This window comes from Poecile atricapillus, chromosome Z, assembly GCF_030490865.1.
Source record: "Poecile atricapillus isolate bPoeAtr1 chromosome Z, bPoeAtr1.hap1, whole genome shotgun sequence".
Lineage (NCBI taxonomy): Eukaryota > Metazoa > Chordata > Aves > Passeriformes > Paridae > Poecile > Poecile atricapillus.
The window spans coordinates 143,353,198-143,372,445 of NC_081289.1; the positions used below are offsets into that span (position 1 = coordinate 143,353,198).

Genomic DNA, 19,248 nt, shown 5'->3' on the forward strand with positions numbered 1-19,248 from the left:
CCCTGGATCCCTGCAGTGTCCAAGGCCAGGCTGGACAGGGCTTGGAGCAGCCTGGGATTGTGGAAGGTGTCCTTGACCATGACAGAGACCTTGGAACAAGATTATCCTTAAATTCCCTTCCAACTCAAGCCATTCTATGATTTTATGCTGAGCAGGGGGGGTCATTCCCCATGAATCACCCCTGCACAGTTTCACCTGGAGGTGTCTAGCTGCTTCCTGAGAGCTACAAAATGTCTCTCAGAATAACCTTGGATAGGCTGAGACAATCAATTGTAAACACCAAAATGAGAAAGCCATTTCTTCAGTAAATTGAGAAAGAAATTTCTTCCCTACAAAAAATAAACCACCAAAAATCCCCACCAAATTCCATCTTACATATGTATAAGCAGCCTTGTTTGTGCTAACAAGTCTAGTTTCATGCATCTCCCAGTCAAAAGTGATGTATATATAACTGCTATCACATGTAGCAATTAGAAACACCCTGACATCCTGTACTTTCAGCTCCTTTCCCCTCTCCAGAATTCAAAATACTTCGGCTCCTAGAAACACTCACCCTCATATCCCATTCCCCTTCATGTCAGCACCAACCAAGTTGCCCTCTTCCTTACCTTCTTTAAGTGTTCAAAGGTAATTTTAAAGAACACCTCATTTAGCTTTCATTTTACTGAGATTCAGCCTGCCCATAAATCAGAGCTGAAGGGGAATTGGAGAGGGTCTCAGCTAATCAAAGCTCCAATCTCTAAAATGTTTAAATATAAATCAAAATAGTTGAAGGCTCTCCAAAGCTTCAATTTTCTTTGAAAGCCTTAGTTCTTATTTTCTCTGTGCTTAGCTCTCAATTTCATCCTCATCCCTTGAAGGTATTTTCTAAGTATTTTTTAGTCATTTTCTCCAAGACACTGAGCTGCCTGGTTCAAGAATTATATTAAATTTTGACCTGTGAGTGAGTTGCTATGCTCCCAAGTCAGAGTGCTTTGTCCAAATTAAGGTTTTAGGGTTCAGCTCCTAAATTGAAGTTTACTAATGACTTTAAGGCTAAAAATGTTCCTAGGATCTACTGAAAACATGACTTTGATCATACATTCCATATTGCAGTCAGAACTACTTGCTCCATATGTCAGAAATGATAAAATGTTTCTTCCTCCCTCTTTTGCATCAGAAGTCTGGAAGTCTGCTAAATTAATCTGCTTACCTATCTTTATCACATCTTACAGTTCTGGAATGGAATATGGGTTAGGAAAGTTAAGAATATAAGCTTATTTCTCTCTCTTCCTCTGTCCTCCCTTCTGTGTTAAAGTTATTGAGAGAAAGGAAAAAAATTACACATTGTAAAAGATATTTTAATCCCTGGGTTTAATCATTAGAGCATGTGAGTTTACCAAAAGAGTTCTCAGTGAATGGCAGATCCTTTCATTCTTCCCAATATGTGGGGTATCAACATGTCACATCAGTGTGTTTCATTTTGCTAGAATAACCAGTTGCTCAGAAAAATCTCTTGTTAGAAGAAAGAGTGGGAAATGTAGGGCATAGGAATACTTGGACACTTTTCTGGGTGTGTGGTGCACATGCATAAACATCCAGAGGAGAATGAGCTTCTGTGCAAAACTGCAATAGCTGTTAACAGAATGCATACATGTATTTTTTGTGTTTACAACAGATACTCAAAAGCGATGCAGTTGTGCAAATCAGGATTTAAGAATATGTCTGAAATGTACCATATTGATACTTCTCCCACCTAGGATAGATCTTCAGTGACTGGGTGACCCCCCTCAGATCTTCTTTAGAGATCCCTGAGTTAGGGTAGGTGAACTTCAGTAAAAACACTGAGGTATGTGCAAGGGTTAGTAGATTGTTCAGCAAAATTTTTCACACAACACACATTTTTGCTTACTTTAATTGAGAAACAGATTTCTTTAGATTAAAATGAATTTTGGAACCGGAGTGGTTTCAGCTGCCTCCCACAAAGAAATTTTGGGGGATTTTAATCATACAGAGAGTGCACTTTCTATCAGCAAAATATCTTGTGGATCTTCAGCTGCATGTGTGCTAGGCTGACTGCAAACTCTGGTTTGCTCTTATATTAAATATGTAGTCAGAATAAATCCAACCGAAGGGGCTAGTGATCCCTGAAAGAAACAAATCATATGCAGGAAAGAAAAAGGGAAAGAAGAAGGGAGGGAAAAAAAAAAGGAGGAAAGAGAAAGAGAGAAAATATTTCAGTCCCATATCTATTAACAAATAGAATGGAAAATGTAGGATCACTGGGCTGATTGAAAATCAACTTTATCTTTAGATGATGTTAGTTACAAAGCTCTCTTTTATTTGGCCCGACCTCATAGGTAGCTGTCATTTTTCTCTTTCTACAGAAGGTAACTTACAAAATGTTTAATTTCTCAGCATCTGTCTTCATTCTATTTGGGAACAGCCTCACAGAAATAATGAAAAATCTGTTTCCTGGAAAAAGAAGTGTTTTGCATCACATTCTCTTGGGTTTTTGCATTATTGTCATCCAACACAAAACTAGAAAAATCAAAACAGAGAATAATCAAATAAATTAGTAAAGACTTCTTAGAACCTTGCTTTGGTACCCTTCTGAAACAAAACCTCATTAACATCAAGCAAGTTTTGCCAAGTGTTAGTACTTGAGCGAAGACACTTCCACAGGTGTGGAATCAGCTAGACTTCTCTGAACAGGTTGAAATGCAAAGGAGAAAGGAAATGCATTTTTTAAAAAGTTGGCACAAAATATGTACACAGACAATGTGTACATAAGCAAAAAAGTGTTTCTTGAAAATAGGAAATAAAACAGTTGTCCACATTTACAATAATTCGATACACAGAAAAGCAATATAAAGGAAAGAAAAATATTGCCAAAAAAAAAGAAAAAAAAAAAAGGAAATGAAAACTTTAAAATGCTACCATCAACCAGGTTGAAATTTCCAAGGCTGCATTCAGTCTGGAAGGGAAGGCATCTTCCTATCCACTCAGGATGTTAGGATGTCCATTACAGGAAAAGAAAGGTGAGGGGAGAAACTCAAACTACTTTTGGCATGATATCCAATGAGCTTCTGAGCAGAGAAATGTGAATCAGGGCCTGAGGTGTAAGGAATTGTGCTTGATGACTTTTTCCACTGCTCCTCTTTTTTCCAGGGCTGCAGAAAGCTGTGCCCATCCTAAACCAAACCCCCAGAGAGACATTTGAAATCCCTTTGGAAAACTGCTGAGGGAAAGGCAGCAAAAATGTTGTCCTTTCATTCAATAAGGAGGAAGAGTCATTTCTTTTCTTTCATGTTATGAGCCTGCCTGACAGCCTGCAAATGTCACTTGCCAGTGTGCAGATGTTGTAATACATTAATAATATAAATATTACTAATGAATGACAGGTATCAAAACTGTAATTTTCTTAGGACTTTTTAGGATCTAGGTAAACCACAAATCAGACATGGATGTGCTGACAGACCGACAGTACAGACCATTGTATTGTGCTTACACAAGGACCTGTGGCATGGGAATATATTAATTTTTAATGGAAAATGTTATTCTTTATGGTCAGCTCTTTCAGCAGAATAATTTATCAAGACTGACATCAACCAGATACACTAAGAATTGATGTTAAAGTGAAGGGGGGAGGGGGGAGGGGGACATCTAATATTTACAAATGGCACAGCTTTTAAAATGCCACTACTTAGAATCAAGTGCAATTACAGTGTATTTAAATGAGTATTAAAGTATTTGTATTGCCAGTTTGCAAATTCAGCATCTTGAGAAGCCCAAATGGATTTTCATGTAATTATTATCATTAACTCAAAGAAGTAAATGCTCAGCAGAGTCTGCTTTAAATTTTTTTTAAAAAAAGCAAGTGCATAAATGTATAATTAAATGGCATCTTCATGCTTAATTCCTCACATGATCTTCTAAAATATACACCTCATAACTGCTGAGTACCTTGGTGACATAGCCCAAGCTTCCTTTCTGCATAACATTAGCATTAGGGTAGCTATATTTGGGGTCTCAGAAGTTTCTCTTAGGAAGGTGACATTGAGAAATTTTAATTCCCTGAAGCCTATTTATCTGGCTTTCATGTTAGGAGATCCTTGCCTGCCTTTTTCTGCAAGTACTAGGAACAAAAACTTCTCCAAACACTCTTACTCATGACTGTTGTGCTATTTCTACTAGAAATCATAGGTATTGTGTGTCTTCCACACCAAATCTCAATCAAAATGGCCCATAGCTATAAAATCATGGAATCACAGAATGATTTGGAAGAGACCCTAAAGCTCATCATGTTTCACCCCCTGCCACAGCCAGGGACACCTTCCACTGTCCCAGGTTGCTCCAAGCCCTGTCCAGCCTGGCCTTGGACACTCGCAGGGATGGGGGATTCCCACAGCTGCTCTGGGAAACCACCCTCACAATAAAGACTTTCTTTATAATAAATTAGGTAATCCAGTTCTTCAGTTCTTGTTAAATTTAACTATGCTTTGGCAAGGTGAGTTTTAGAAGCTGATAAACAGAGACCAGAAATATCTGGAAATTCCAGGCTGAAAAGTGGTGCTTCTGTGCTTGACACCATCGACATGTGGCTTCAGCGAGCCCTTCAGTCTCCGTGATCCATTAGCACAGGAGTCCTTATGTTTGAAAATGTTATCATCCTTCAGTGAAAGTTGATATAAAGGTTCAAATCACGGATCAGTTCCAGGAGTGGCATGTGGTGCTTTATAAAAGAAAACCTTCAACCTACCCCTCAGAGATTACGAGCCCATGAATGACATGGGACTGTCCTGAAGACTAGCTGGCTTTTACAAGATAATTTAGAAGGGTATGGGGAGAGCAGGGGTTTTTGGCATTGGCTGAAGTAGAAAAAGCAAGAAAACAAAAGAAAACAATTATGTTAGCCTAGCTTTAATGAGGATGCAGTTATAGGTTGGGAAGTCTATCAGGAATCTGGTCTCTATATGACAAACCTCTGCCTCAAGGCAGACATTGAATAAATACTGGTAACAAACAATATAACATTCATAGTTCTCAGCAGACCTGAGATCTGGACTTGGATGAGCCTGATGAAGCTCAACAAGGCCATGTGAAAAGTTCTGCACCCAGTTTGGAGCAATCCAAAACACAAACACAGGCTGGACAAAGAATGGATTGAAAGAATCTCTGACATTAAAGGACTAGGGAGTGTTGATGGATGAGAAGCTCAACATGATCCATCGATGATGTGCACTGGCAGTCCATAAACCACAGGAGAGAGGGAGATGGAAAAGGACTTTGGAAAGTGCATGGAGTGGTAGTACAAGGGTAAATGACAAGAGGAAACACTGTCAGGAGACAGAGTTAGATCGATACTATGATATTAAGAAGAAATTCTTCCCTGTGAGGGTGGTGAGGCCCTGGCACAGGGTGCCCAGAGAAGCTGTGGCTGTCCCATCCCTGGAAGCATCCAAGACCAGGTTGGATGGGGCTTGGAGACACCTAGGATAGTGGAAGATGTCCGTACCAATGGCAAAGGGCTTGGAACTGAATTATCTTTAAAGCCCCCCCTTGCCTTTAAAGACCCCTGCCAGCCTAAACCATTCATTCCATGATTCTACCATTTTATGATTCATCTCTCTTTTTGAGATTGCCAGTATTTGCTCAAGATAAAAATAATTATTTATTCTTGTTAAGTAATGGTGACTTTAGAAAATAGTCTGATCAAGGAACTGCTTTCACCAGGCTCAGATGCTTTCACTCATAATCTCAGTGCTTGGCCCATTGTCTCACAAGAAATTTTTTCTCTGTTGATTGCCACAAGTAGGTCCTTGTTCCACCCAGATGTAGTACCTGCTCTCAAACTGATGCATGAACTTCATTTCAACTTCGACAAGAGCAGTTTCAAACTTAGAAATGTCAGTGTCTAGTGCAGGGCTTTGCTTTATAAACATTGCTTTGCTAATGAAATTGGAAAAGTTCAGAGGAAAAATTTTCCATGAGTAATTCTTCATGTAAGCACCACTTAAAAGTCCCTTTTTATCAAATTCACTTTGACAAGTGCTTGGGAAATAATACTAATACTAATACTAATACTAATACTAATACTAATACTAATACTAAATTTTAGCCTTATTTCTGTATCAACAGAGTGAACATCTGCAGGTTTAGGCACTGGAATCCAAATTTCTGGGTCTTCATCCAACATGATGCTCTCTGCTACCTTATGGCTGGAGCAAACTCACATATGTAAGAAACAAGACCCAGGCTGGTGGTCAGCAACTGGACACCACCACTTTCAGAGGGCACTGATGCTGTTAGCCAAAGGCAAACAACAATTTGTGGTGTCTGTGTGTTTCCCAAACCCTTCAAAAACCCTTTTTCTTTCCTTACTGGCATCCACCTGCTGCCTCTTAGAGACAGATTGCCATTTCAGGGAAAGGGGGCTGGAACTTCATGATGTGTTTCTACAGCACCCTGTGAAATGGTGATGGGACCTCCAGGGATTGCTGAAGTACAGATAATTGGTCTGACACTACTCCATGGAGGGGCTGTCATTCAGGAATGAGCTGCTCACATTCCCTGTCAGGCTCCCATCAGTCCATAGAGCTGTTCCCAGGTCTTCAGCAGCTAGAGCACAGGGGAGAGGAGACAGCCATGGCCAGGTGGGGCAGCCTGGACAGGCAAAAGAGGCAGTTCCCTGGGGCAGGTTATTGCTGCAGGAGGAGAGGAGGAAAATGAAAGACAGGAAGGAAAAGTTGATATGGCCCTGCAGACTGTGCACCTTTGAACGTTTCTGGGTCAGGTGACAATCCAGATTGTAGTTCCTGCCTGCATCTCCCACATTTCCCAGAGCTTTTCCACCCCTACTCATGTCCAGCTCTCCTGCCCTGCCTTTGTCACTCTCCTGATATGAGTGGCCTGAGGCAAACATTCACCCATATTTAGAGGAGCTTAGGGACAAATGAAACTGATCCTCCAATTTTAGACTCAGAGCCTGAAGCTTGAGGACATCCAGTGAGGCACCAGAGCTGTGGGTACCTACAGATGTCTCTGCTGCCATGAGACAGAATTGCTGTGTAAAATCCATCATGAACCACAAAAACAGGCAATGTGTGAAGGGAAATAAAATGAGAAGCTAACAAAAGGCTGAGTGCACAGAGCACAAGAAAATGTGGGTGAAGGAGCCTGAGGAACAGCCCTGTGCACCACTGTCTCCATCAAAAAAACTGTGCTGATTGAACCAGCAATGTTCAAACTGGATAATGAAAAACCGTGAATCATGCAAAAAACCCAGTGCTTATTTCACTTCCCTGCAGTTGTAACACAAAGGCTTTCCAAGAGATAAATATTCCTATCATGATGAGTGATCTTAAAGTCTGCAGCCACATCCCTCCCTTGAAAAAGGAAGTGATGGAGTGCTGTTAGCACTGCCTTGTGCCCCTTTGATTTCAGCACTATAAATATTTCCCTTGTCACTGGTACTGGCCACAACAAGGACTGGCTGAAAAAAACACTCTCTGAAAATCAAAGGAGCGGAAATTATAAGAAGTAGGTTTGGGCCTTGCAGTGCACCCAGGACACATGGAGCTTTGAGGTCCAACTCCTAGGAAGAGTGGTCTGTTTAAAATCAAAACAGTGATGTTTTTATCACTTCTTAGTCTTGAGTTAGTGAAGATAAGAAAAGAAAAATAAATCTAGCTAGGCTTTGAGTGGACACTGTCTTGAGATTATGTATTCAAAGCCTTATTATAGAATCACAGAATGGTTTGGAATGGAAAGGACCTTAAAGCTCATCCTGTTCCACCCTCTGCCATGGGCAGGGACACCTTCTACTATCCCAGGTTTCTCCAAGCCCTGTCCATGAGTCCACCCTGGCCTTGGACTCTTCCAGAGATGGGGCATCCAAAGTTTTTCACCAATTCTTCATGTAAGAAAGAGGACATGTAAGCGGGAAAATGAGATTACATCATTGATGTCTCTTTCTTACATAAAGACATAAAACCTATGGATTTTTAAAAATAGCTTATTTTTTATTTTTATTACGTCTAGTCTAAAGAATTGTCTGACAACAGACAGTCTACTAAAATGTAAGATAAGAAGAAGTATCTGCAAGGGGAACTTTTGTTAAGTGTTTATGTAACACCAGTGCTTAACATTTGCTCTTCAGAAAGCTTGCCTTAAAATTTAAATACTGGCACTTGATTCACAAGGTCTTTACAAAACAGCTCAAAGATTATTCACTGAAAGTCTCAGCAAGGACAAGAAGTGAAATACTAGAATTGAAAATGTGAAAGCCTATTGTTGAGGTTCTGTTTGTCAAAAGGATGCACAACAAGAATTTAGAAAACTTGTAAGAGGACGAAGGACAATTGCTGAAAAACCCTTGTAGGTTACCTCTATATACTGCTTCTTCTATATGTCATGAATAATACAGAGGAGAGAAGCCAAGTTGCATCCCTTTCTATCTTATCCCTTTATAAGATAGAAAAGACTGTAAAGATTTCCATAAATAGCCATTTTCTGCATTAAAAGCTGCCTGTGGAGAATGTTTCTACCCTGGTTTCCAAAGAAAACAAGGACTTACATGATCCAACTTATGTGCGTATCATCTCATCTCTTCATGTCCCTCTGACAACTTTTGAACCTGTTTCAACAAAATTTGTTGGAATTGTACATGTTTCATGAAAATTTACTGCCTGGGGGAAGACAGGGACTTGATTAGTTGCACCAGACAGAATAAGAGAGGCTCCAGTTACCCCTTATCAAAATGTGGAGAATCTGTGTTGGGCGGAGATATTATTCATGTCACAGATATATGAAAATCTTAAATTGGCACCCTAGTTTAACCAGAAAGTTCAAACCTGAGACACACATCCACAAAAAACATGGTTTTGTTAATTCTGTTGCTCATGGAACAGCTTGTTCCCATTTACATCTTTAGATGAAGATATTAGCAAGGATGACACTTCTTCCATTTAAACTGTACTTTCCAAAAAACATCAGCTTTTGACAGCAAGAGGAAAAAAAAAAATTCCTTCAGAGACTTTTTAGACTGGTGACTCCTCTGGGCCAGCTATGCAAACTCCTTGTACAAGCATACGTCTGTTTCATTGTGCTGAAATATGAGTGGTGAGCATTTGGGCCAGCAAACCACAGCTCCTCGGAGTGCAGGCTGGGTGTGTTGTACACAAAGAAAGGCACCAAGGTGTTTGTGTTGACTCTGGGAGACCTTTAAGGCACAGCAGAAAGGAACTACTTGCTGTTCACCACCTGGGAATGGACCTACCAGACCATCACAGTGGTCCCAGCAACTGGACCCTTTATCCCATGGGCCCTTGGTACTTCTCAAAGGTTTTTTGCACCTAGACCAGTTCTTGGTGTGTTGCCACGTTCACCTTTTATTTACTGGTCTCCCATAAAACCTTTGACATTGCCCTCCACAACATCTTTCTCTCTAAACTGAGATGGATTTGATGGGAGAACTAATAGATGGATTAGGAACTGTTAGGATGGTTTATTGACCCCACAGAGGGTTGTGGTCAATGGCTCAGGGTCCCAGTGGACACCAGGGACAGGTGGTGTCCCTCAGGGATCCATATGGGCACCAGAGTCACTGAATATCTTCATTAATGACACAGACAGAGGCATCAAGGGCAGCCTCAGGGAATTTGCAGATGGCACCAAGCTGAGAGGTGCAGCTGACACACCTGGAGCATGGGATGACATCCAGAGGGACCTGGACAGGCTGCAGAAGTGGAACCTCTGGGGTTTAACAAGGCCAAGTGCTGGAGCTGCAGCTGGGTCAGGTCAGCCCCCGGGATCAATCCAGGCTGGGGATGAGCAGAGGGAGCAGCACTGGGAGAAGGACCTGGGGGTGCTGGGGGGGAGAGCTGGACCTGCCCCAGCCCTGAGCCCCCTGCCCTGGGCTGATCCCCCAGCGTGGGCAGCAGGGGAGGGGGGATTCTGCCCCTGTGCCCCTGTGCTCAGGTGAGACCCCACCTGCAGAGCTGCCCCAGCCCTGGGCAACAACAGCACAAGGACGTGGAGCTGCTGGAGCCAGCCCAGAGGAGGACATGGAGATGATCAGAGAGATGAAGCAGCTCTGCCGTGGGGAACAGCTGAGATTGTTCAACCTGGGGAACAGGCAGCTTCCAGGTGATCTCAGTGAGCCCTTCAGTGCCTGCAAGGAGCTGACAAAAAAGATGGAGAGAGACTATTTATAAGGGTCTGGAATGACAGGATACAGGGAATTGCTTCCCACTTTCCAGAGAGCATTGTTAGATGGGGTGTTGGAAAGAAAGTCTTGCCTTTGAGGGTGGGCAGGCCCTGGCACAGGGTGCCCAGAGCAGCTGGGGCTGCCCCTGGATCCCTGGAGTGTCCAAGGCCAGGCTGGACAGGGCTTGGAACAAAATGGGATAGTGGAAGGTGTCCTTGCCCATGGCAGGGGTGGGACTGGGTGAGCTTTAAGGTCCATCCAACACAGCACAACACAACACAACACAACACAACGCAAACCATTCTGTGATGTTATTGTCCTGCTATCACTCCTGCTCTGAGGCTCTCCAGCATTTCAGGCTGTTGTATCTCTTTGCTTTAGGAAGACGTGACCACTTGCTGTCCCCAGTGACCGACACACTGCAGGCTGAAGCAGACAGAGCAGAGGCTCGACTCTGCAAGAGGACAAGTTCATCCCAGGTTTCCCTGGTGAGTTCAGGCTCCCTGAGTGTGTGTGGGTGCATCTTCCTGCCCGTGGAAGTCTCTCATCTGAGTATGCTGTTCACCTCTCTGCTAGGCCACTTGCTTTCATTCAGGCCAGAAACTCATTCCATTCGCAGAGAAGGCTGTTTCTTCCCAGCTCTTTTCAAAGCAGTTTCTGTGCTTCAAGGAAGCACAAACAACCATATCTCTTCACTGGGGGACACCTGGCAGACAACACACTGGGTGGATGACCCTTGTGTGTTTGCAGCACTATGAGCACATCCAGGCCATAGCAAGGCTCTCAGTCCACCGTGAAGTTCTGACACCCTCAAGGTTCGCTTTCAGGATGTTGTAAGGAGAAATTACTCCTCCAAATTACAACATTTTTAGGTCATTACAGGATATATGGGAAATGGGGTGGTAAAAGAGCTATGCCATAACTGAAAAGTCACCACTTCTCACTACAACTGCTTCTCAGAGATGGGAGTGTTGTGTGCACACGTTGCCTGTAGTAGCACAGTTTCTGCTTGGGATTCTCTCTCCTTAGAATCACAGAATGGTTTGGGCAGTGACAACTTTCAGGGTGCTCAGAGTCCCATCCAGCCCGGCCTTGGACACTGCAGGGATCCAGGGCCAGCCCCAGCTGCTCTGGGCACCCTGTGCCAGGGCCTGCCCACCCTCCCAGCCAGCAATTCCTTCCCAATATCCCAGCTGGGCCTGCCCTCTGGCACTGGGAAGCCATTGCCTGGCTGCTGTCCCTGCAGGCCTTGTCCCCAGTCCCTGGGCAGCTCTCCTGGAGCCCCTTTAGGCCCTGCCAGGGGCTCTCAGCTCTCCCTGGAGCCTTCTCTTGTGCAGGGGAGCAGCCCCAGCTCTCCCAGGCTGGCTCCAGAGCACAGGGGCTCCAGCCCTGGCAGCAGCTGCGTGGCCTCCTCTGGGCTGGCTCCAGCAGCTCCACGTCCTTGTGCTGTTGTTGCCCAGGGCTGGGGCAGCTCTGCAGGTGGGGTCTCACCTGAGCACAGGGGCACAGGGGCAGAATCCCCCCTCCCCTGCTGCCCACGCTGGGGATCAGCCCAGGATACAGTTGTTTTCCAGGGCTCAAGTACACATTGAAGGATCATGTTGAACTTCTCTTGACATGGTTTAGTCTCTAAGAGGCTAAGCAGGGCAGGGGCATGGAGGTTATTGCCTTCAGCATGGACTCCATGAGGGTGTAACCCGCTGCCTTCAGGAGAAATGGCTTCACCTTTTTCAGTCAGTTCCTGAGGGATGCATGTGGCCCCAGTCCATGGGCCCTGGCAGTGAGAGATCCCAGCCTGTGACTGGTAAGGGTCACATCTGACTTATGGATATTTTTTAGAAAAGGCAATGCCTAGGGATGAATATAAATTGTATAACACTGTAGCCCATCCCCCTCCCTCTCTACCACATGACAAACTCTCAACTCAGTAAGACTCAAGAAGATTCCATTTAAATTACAAACTGCAAATATTGGCTTATTTTGACCTAGTTGTTATAAATTAACAATCACATTAAAAATTTCTTACTTTTTGGAAATACATTTCATCTGCCTTTGCATGATGGCAGCCAAGAAAATTTTGTTCAGATTTTCCAAGGTGATTCACTTCCTGGCTTCTAACAAACCTGGTAAATGTCAGGTGCCAAAAATTTCTTCAACAAGGTTTTTTGAGCTAGAATGAAAGTTCCATTCCAAAGAGTAACTTTAATAATTATTCATGCTACTATTTTTCTATTTTTGGGTCTTCTTAAGAAGACCTCAAAAGAAATAGGTTATTTGGTTGATATCTTCAGTACATTTCCAAACTCATGAGGGAAATATCAGATGCAGTTTTGATTTTGAAGGTCATTTAGGGACATGAACTTCACAGTTGTGGATGTCCTGTTTTTTCCTATTCATTCCTTCCAACAGTGCAGCACAGAGGCAACACTTGCAGTGCTTTTAATGTCTTTTTAACCCTTCTTAAGTGCCCTTTCTGAAAGCAATTTGACCAAAGGCCCTTATTTTTGGATTATGCTAGCTATCTTCCTCCTGAAATGGATTTGCAAATTGGAATTCCCAACACTAAGGTGCATAAAAACCTCTTATGTCTTTTGTACCACAGATTGGTCTGAGAGGCAAAATCATTTAAGTGTGGCAATAAAGCAGAGACGACCAAAGCAGGTGAATTGTGCTCTGCAGGTGAATACAGGTCACCTCACTCTAGAGAAAGGAGCAGCTTTGCCATTTCACTTCCCAGTAAGAGCTGCAGAGCTCTGTGGGCTCTCTTTTACAGATTCCATTGCCATGTGCACTTGGCTTATTAATTAAAACATATTCTTTACTGTTTTCAATACATTAAATTGAATGTGTCTAATGAATATCCAGCTGCACTCTTCTTTCTTTATACATAACAATTTAGAATCATAAATTGCACTCATTTCAACCCAGGAACATTTTTCCCATTATATGGCTGCTGGTGATAATGTATCAGACAGCAATAATGATGCTTGATTTTCATAAGCTCCACTAAATGGTAAGTGCTCAGAGCTACATGTTTTGATTAGCAGACTAAGCAAACCATGACATAAGAATCCTTATTTACACTGACTACTAGGGATTTTTTCACAAGGTGATTTATTTAGGCAAAGGGGCAGTTTAAGTGTACCTGACCTGCCTTAACTGAGTTCTAGGTCATCTCAAGCTGGACATCTGTGACACACAAAAATACGAGTGATTGTCGTATCTAAACTAGATATGCAAAATCTTATGCTAGAATTTATTCTGTGCAAGATTTTCCAGGAAAAATAAAACCTATTTAGTTGCTGTATGTATAGAAGTTGAATCAGATGCAGCATATACTCTGGAGAGTAGACAAGAGTACCTGCAGGTAAGAGAAAAGGTTTTTTGTCCCAAATGCAGGTTTCTATGCCCTCCGTGCCTTCTCCACCTCTCCTCCATCATTCTCTGCACCAGCCTTGTGTCCCTCATGCCCTCCCTTCACCGCGCAGCTACACTTCTTCCATTTCACAAGTGCCATCCCTTCCTGGCACACTAAAAAAAGGCAAACACACCCATGTACGCCTTCACTCGCCTCTCTGCGTTGTTCCTTCAGCTCCACCTATCGACGCCCTGAAAAGCGAGCAGCCGGGGCAGCAGGTCCCTTCCGTCTGTCCCTGCAGACGCACGGAGGTGACCGCGCCGCTGGGTCAGCACTTGGAGGGGCACGGCTGACCTCTGTGGGGCCAGGACAGCCGGACAGACAAGCTGTGATGCCCTGCCACGCTTAGCTGGGTATTAATCCCTTGGGCTCTGACAGAGAACTGCGCTGTAGTTAAGAAAAGCTGGACGCAAGCCAGCCAGAAGGAAGAATTATCCTTAGCATCATTGCCAGACTGCTTGGTTTGAAGGGTGTCCCGAACCTATAGGAGGCAATCAGTGTAAACTACAGAGAGGTGAAAAAATGAAGATGAAAGAATGTGCAGCCACGTGAAATCTGAGCTCTTATTTGGTTCAAACTTACTGCTAGTGTTTGACCCTGATCTGAAAGTATTTTTTCACTTTAAGCATCTCTTAGCATCTTTCACAGCTTTTCTATGCTCATGTCTGAAGGAGTGTGTCAGATCGTCCCCATCTTACCTGGAATGGCACACACCCAAATAATTGATGGCAAATAAGGTCACAAGGGAGAGAAATTCCTCTCCCAGCAGAGTTAGATTGTTCCAGCCCGTGCTGGGGAAGTCACCTCTGGCTCCGTGGTCAGGCAGAGGTGGTGGTGGCAGTGGGAGACTTCAGAGGGTTGCTCTGGAACACTGAAATGATTCATACTTCTAAATAACTTTTTGATCCCTGGTTGGAAGCAAAATGTGAAGTGTTAAATATCATTTTGAAGTAAGGACTGGGAAACTTTTCTCCAGCAATATATTTGGTTTAAATTTGGTTTGGTAAGTAGCCCAAACTACTGGATGTGCCTCTAAAAGCATTACTGGAGATGACTCTGAGTGCTGGTTGTATTCAGAAATACACTCGCAGCTCTGCAGGTCTCCAAGCAGAGTCCGAACCCTCGCAGATTACAGACTGGTGCTGGAAGTCACAGAAAATGGGCATTTACATCATCTTTGGTGGAAATACCTTGACAACAGGCTCTCCATGTCCTGGCACTTGTGATTCCAGAAACTCGAGATGGAAGTGGAAGGGAAGGGGGAGATTAGAGGTATTTTGTTTCTGCCATCATAATGAAAGATTTGGTCAGATACATCTGACACAGTCAGAGACTGAGCAACACATCCATCATGGGGTTCTGAAGGGCAACATTATAGCTTTTATCTTCTCTCCTACATATCTGAAGTTTATAAAGTAATTTGGCAAACCTTTCTGGAGATAACCTGTCACCTGGAAGGTTTACAGCCTTGCTTCTGCTCTGTACTACCTAAAGAGGGAAAGGAGGTGTACAAATCCATCCCTGGGAACTCAGCTGGGCTGAGGGGAGGTAGCACAGGGAATGAACTTGGCTTGCTGTATCAGATAAGAGCTATGAGAACTGATAGGATGTGATCCAGCTCAAGGCTCTGCAGCAGCAGAGGCAAAAATTGCACACAGGCATTTTGGGAATGAGAGACAGAGCTGGAAGAGAAAGTCTTGTGGGGGATACCCCAGAGAACTGGATTTGCAGCTCCTCCTGCTGCCACAAAATATTGGTACTGTTCCTATGAGAGCCTGACATCTCCTGGGAGGAGTTATAATCCCTGACACCCCAGTCTCTCCCCAGCAGCAGTGTCAGCAGCCAGAGTCTGGCCAAAACCAAACAGACAGGTACCGATAGCACACAGCCATCTGACCACTTGCTAGGATGCCCACGGAGTGTGCTGCTCCCAGCCATCTATTTGCTTTATATCTGGGCCCGTGGTGCCTGCAGCTTGGAACTGTTGTATCTCTGCTCACCACTTCCCTGCTCTGAGTTGCTCAATCGAGCATGTAGCTGCAGGAGCCACACTTTTTGTCAAGATGCTGCAGTCGATAGAGACACGTCCCCACCCCAGGCATTTGGACAGAGATTTTTACTCACTCTTGCAGGGGGGGTTGTGTGTTTCTTCTTTCTTCTTTCTTTCTTTTTATTTTGTTGGGGTTTTTTGGCTTTTGTTGTTGTTGGTTTTCGTGGAGCTTTTTTTTTCTTATTTTTGGGGTGTTTTTTGGTTTTGGTTTGGTTTGGTTTTTGGGTTTTGGTGGCTTTTTTTTTTTTTTAATCAAGCAGAAAAGCAGTTCCAACAAAAAGACTGGTGTGACTGAGAAAAGAGGCAAGATATGCTCATTCTGCTGGAGGAAACATAGCCTGAGGACATGCAATGTCTTCTGTCTAGAAGGGATAACCCAGGAAAGAGCAGTACTCCTGTGCCCTGCACTCAGGCTATAAGAATCACAGAATCATCACAGAATGGTGTGGGTTGGGAGGCACCTTAAAGCTGATCCAGTTCCAACACTGCCATGGGCAGGGACACCTTCCACTGTCCCAGGCTGCTCCAAGCCCCATCTGTCCTGGCCTTGGACACTTCCAGGGATCCAGGGGCAGCCACAGCTGCTCTGGGCACCCTGTGTCACAGCCTGCCTCCTCCCAGACAGGAATTCCTTCCCTACATCCTATCTAACCCAGACTTTTTTCAGCATGAAGCCATTCCCCCTCGTCCAGGCCCTTGTCCAAAGCCCATTCCCAGCACTCCTGTGGTTCCTTTAGGCACTTGAATGGTGCAGTAAGGTCACCCTGAAGCCTTCTCTTCTCCAGGCTGAACAGTAAGATATGGCTGTGGCCTCATGAACAGCGTAGCAAGGCAAGACTCAGATACCTGAAGTCAGAAACACCAGACAAGGTTTGTCATTTGAAATAGGTCCAGGGTCCCGGGGCACTCTTCAAGGCAAAAACCACGCAGCCCATGTGTTTGGTAAAAGTCCAAACCAAACTGCCTCTTTATACAAGTCATGAGGCTGTGGACTTGTTCTGCAGCCCCACACTATTTCTTAAATGTGTGCCTTTTTTCACACACATTTAAGCAACCAGTGCATAATCCCCACAGCTGCACATTTGCACTGTAAATTTACTGTCTGGTTCACTACGCCCTCCTCACACACACACACACACACTCACACACACACACACATGTACATATAATCATGCTCAGTCTGTGCCAAGGCTGCAAACCAATTCATAAACCACCTAAAGTTAACACGAAAAATTTTGTCCTTGACCATCAAGTTTCTGCAGAGTGATAGACTTGGTTCAGGTACAACACAGGGGCAGAAATGGTTCAGATTTTCATGCAGAAATGAGCTCATGGGGGTGTAGGGTTTGCTTTGGTAGTGGGGAACACAGCAAATATTCCAGGAAGCTTCTATCAGAAAGTTATGCAAAACAACAACAACCATCTCACCAACTTCCAAACCTTATCCTTCCCCTTCCCCCATCACCTCCAAGTTAATATCTGTAAACCACATTTTTAAACTGTAACAAAGAAAACAGAATAAAATCAATAGCTCTCTTTGCAGCTAGAAGGACAGAAATATTCAGCTCCCCAGTGGGAAAACTGGGAAAACTTCTTTCTTTCTTCCTTTCCTTCTAATTTTAAACTTTACTTAAGGTTCAGTGATTGAACAAAAGCAGACAGAAAATATTGCAGTTATCTGACGTACAGAAGTGTAACATGAAGTCTGCTCATTATGGATAATATTTATGGCAGATCATAACGTTAAATTACAACTCAGCCGCCTCAGCCAGAAATTTGTAACACCACACATGTGCTTCTAATTAAGGGCTTTTGAAGTTGCCCTGGATATTTATTTTCAAGGGATTTAGTGCACAGAACGATTAAAGTTTGCTCTTGTTAGGAGTTCTGCAATTGAAAAAAAAATTAAGAGAGATTGCAACTGGACCTCAAACTAATATATACATTCATTTTTGCATGAGTGTATACGTGTACATCTGTTTATCTTTTGCCATAAAAAAAAATAAAAACGTGTGTGTTAACATAGATAAAATAATATATTAAAAAGAGGGAGACAAAGGGCCCTTTGTTTCAAATGTGGTCTGAGTCCAAAATTTGTGACCGTAATTTTGTTTATAGGAAATCCTTTATAATGCTAGTTTAGTGTTTCCATATGGAATTCTCATAGGACTCTTTTCTCCCTCCCCCTCAACCCCCCCATGTCCCTCTTTTATTTGGATAAGGCAAGAGAAAAGTGAATGTACATTCCAAAGATGCATAGTCATTCCGGATCAAATTCAATGGATTCTGGCAAGAGTTGAAAAACACAGATGCAGTGTTTTAGGTCTCCTGCTGTGCAGCCTCCAGCCATGAGTGTCTGGTTGAAGCACTTTGTAAAATCATGAAAACCCTATTAAATTCATGAAATATGATATACTGCATTTTTCGAGCTAACTTTCCATTGAACTGTCCATGAAGATGGAATTTGGCTGGCTTGCTTATGGTGTTCACAGGCACACACAAACACACATACACACTCAGGCATCCCTGTGTGCACACCAAGACACAGCCAGGAGCTGCTGCAGTCCTTCATCCTCTGCTTCCTCAGCTGAATCTTCCTCTCCAAACCAGCAGAGCCTGGATCAAAGCTCAGGAGTTCCCATCAAGCCTGCTCTGTCTTTGCACCACACAACTCACACAACGACCCCCAGAAATTAAAGAGGTCCTGATGTTTAGGCAGGGGGAAGCGAGCGTCCAACACAGCTGCCCCTCTTCCAACTTAAAACAAAATCCCTTGCTAGGAAACTGAAAGCAGCCTGATATTCTTACTTCATTTCCTATTGGGTTTCACATAATAAAATCATCATATGTTTAGGATTGGGTTTCTTTTCTCCTCTTCTAAATGAAAAAGTGAGAGCAGACCCCTGAGGAGAAAGGTCTTGCTGTTAAAATTGTCCTCGAGACACAGGCAGTTGCGGCCCCTTGCATGCCTGTCAGAGGGAGAAAAATATGTATTTTAGTAAAGCTGGCCTGCCCTTGCTTATTTATGTCTAGGCACCCACGTGGCTGAAAGCTGTAATAAGTTTAATGAAATGTGGCTGTACCTGAGCTCACCATGCTCATGAGGTTTTCCTTACCTCCGCATGAGGCAGACGGAGCTCTCCCATAAAATACGCTGTACTTCCAACCGCGTCTTTCACTCAAGGATCTGTAGGTACTTTAGAAACACTGAGATTCATAAATGCTCAGGCCAGACAGGACATTTGAGCATTCAGCCCATGTAATACTGACTGTAAACTTCATCCCATGGCTGCTGTATTGAGTGCAGAGGTGTTGACTTCCAGTTTTGAGATGAAGACTTCAAGAGAAGAGGGATCCACTGCCTTCCCCGGTAGTTTGCTCCAACTATTCAGTCCTTCTGCTAGAAACATTATCATGCAATAAATAAGACGTGAGGTTTAAGATAATACTACCAACAGGCGGATTTAAGTCATATGTCTGTGGTTAAGATTGTCCACGGGAGTCTGAACTCCAAGCTTTTTAAGCAAAAATAGTGATAATGTGCATCCTTTTCTGGCCACAGTCTCTACCAAGTTCTGCTCCACCAAATCC

The 19,248-nt window shown here is 43.6% G+C and overlaps 1 protein-coding gene across 1 annotated transcript in view; it reads left to right on the forward strand.

Moving 5' to 3' along the window:
* LOC131572827 (urea transporter 2-like) overlaps positions 1-19,248 on the forward strand; it is a 303,174-nt gene that overhangs the window by 250,670 nt on the left and 33,256 nt on the right. The window contains exon 4 of the mRNA XM_058826210.1: positions 10,571-10,677. The gene's annotated coding sequence lies outside the window, so the exon portion shown is untranslated. The remainder of the gene's footprint in view (positions 1-10,570; positions 10,678-19,248) is intronic.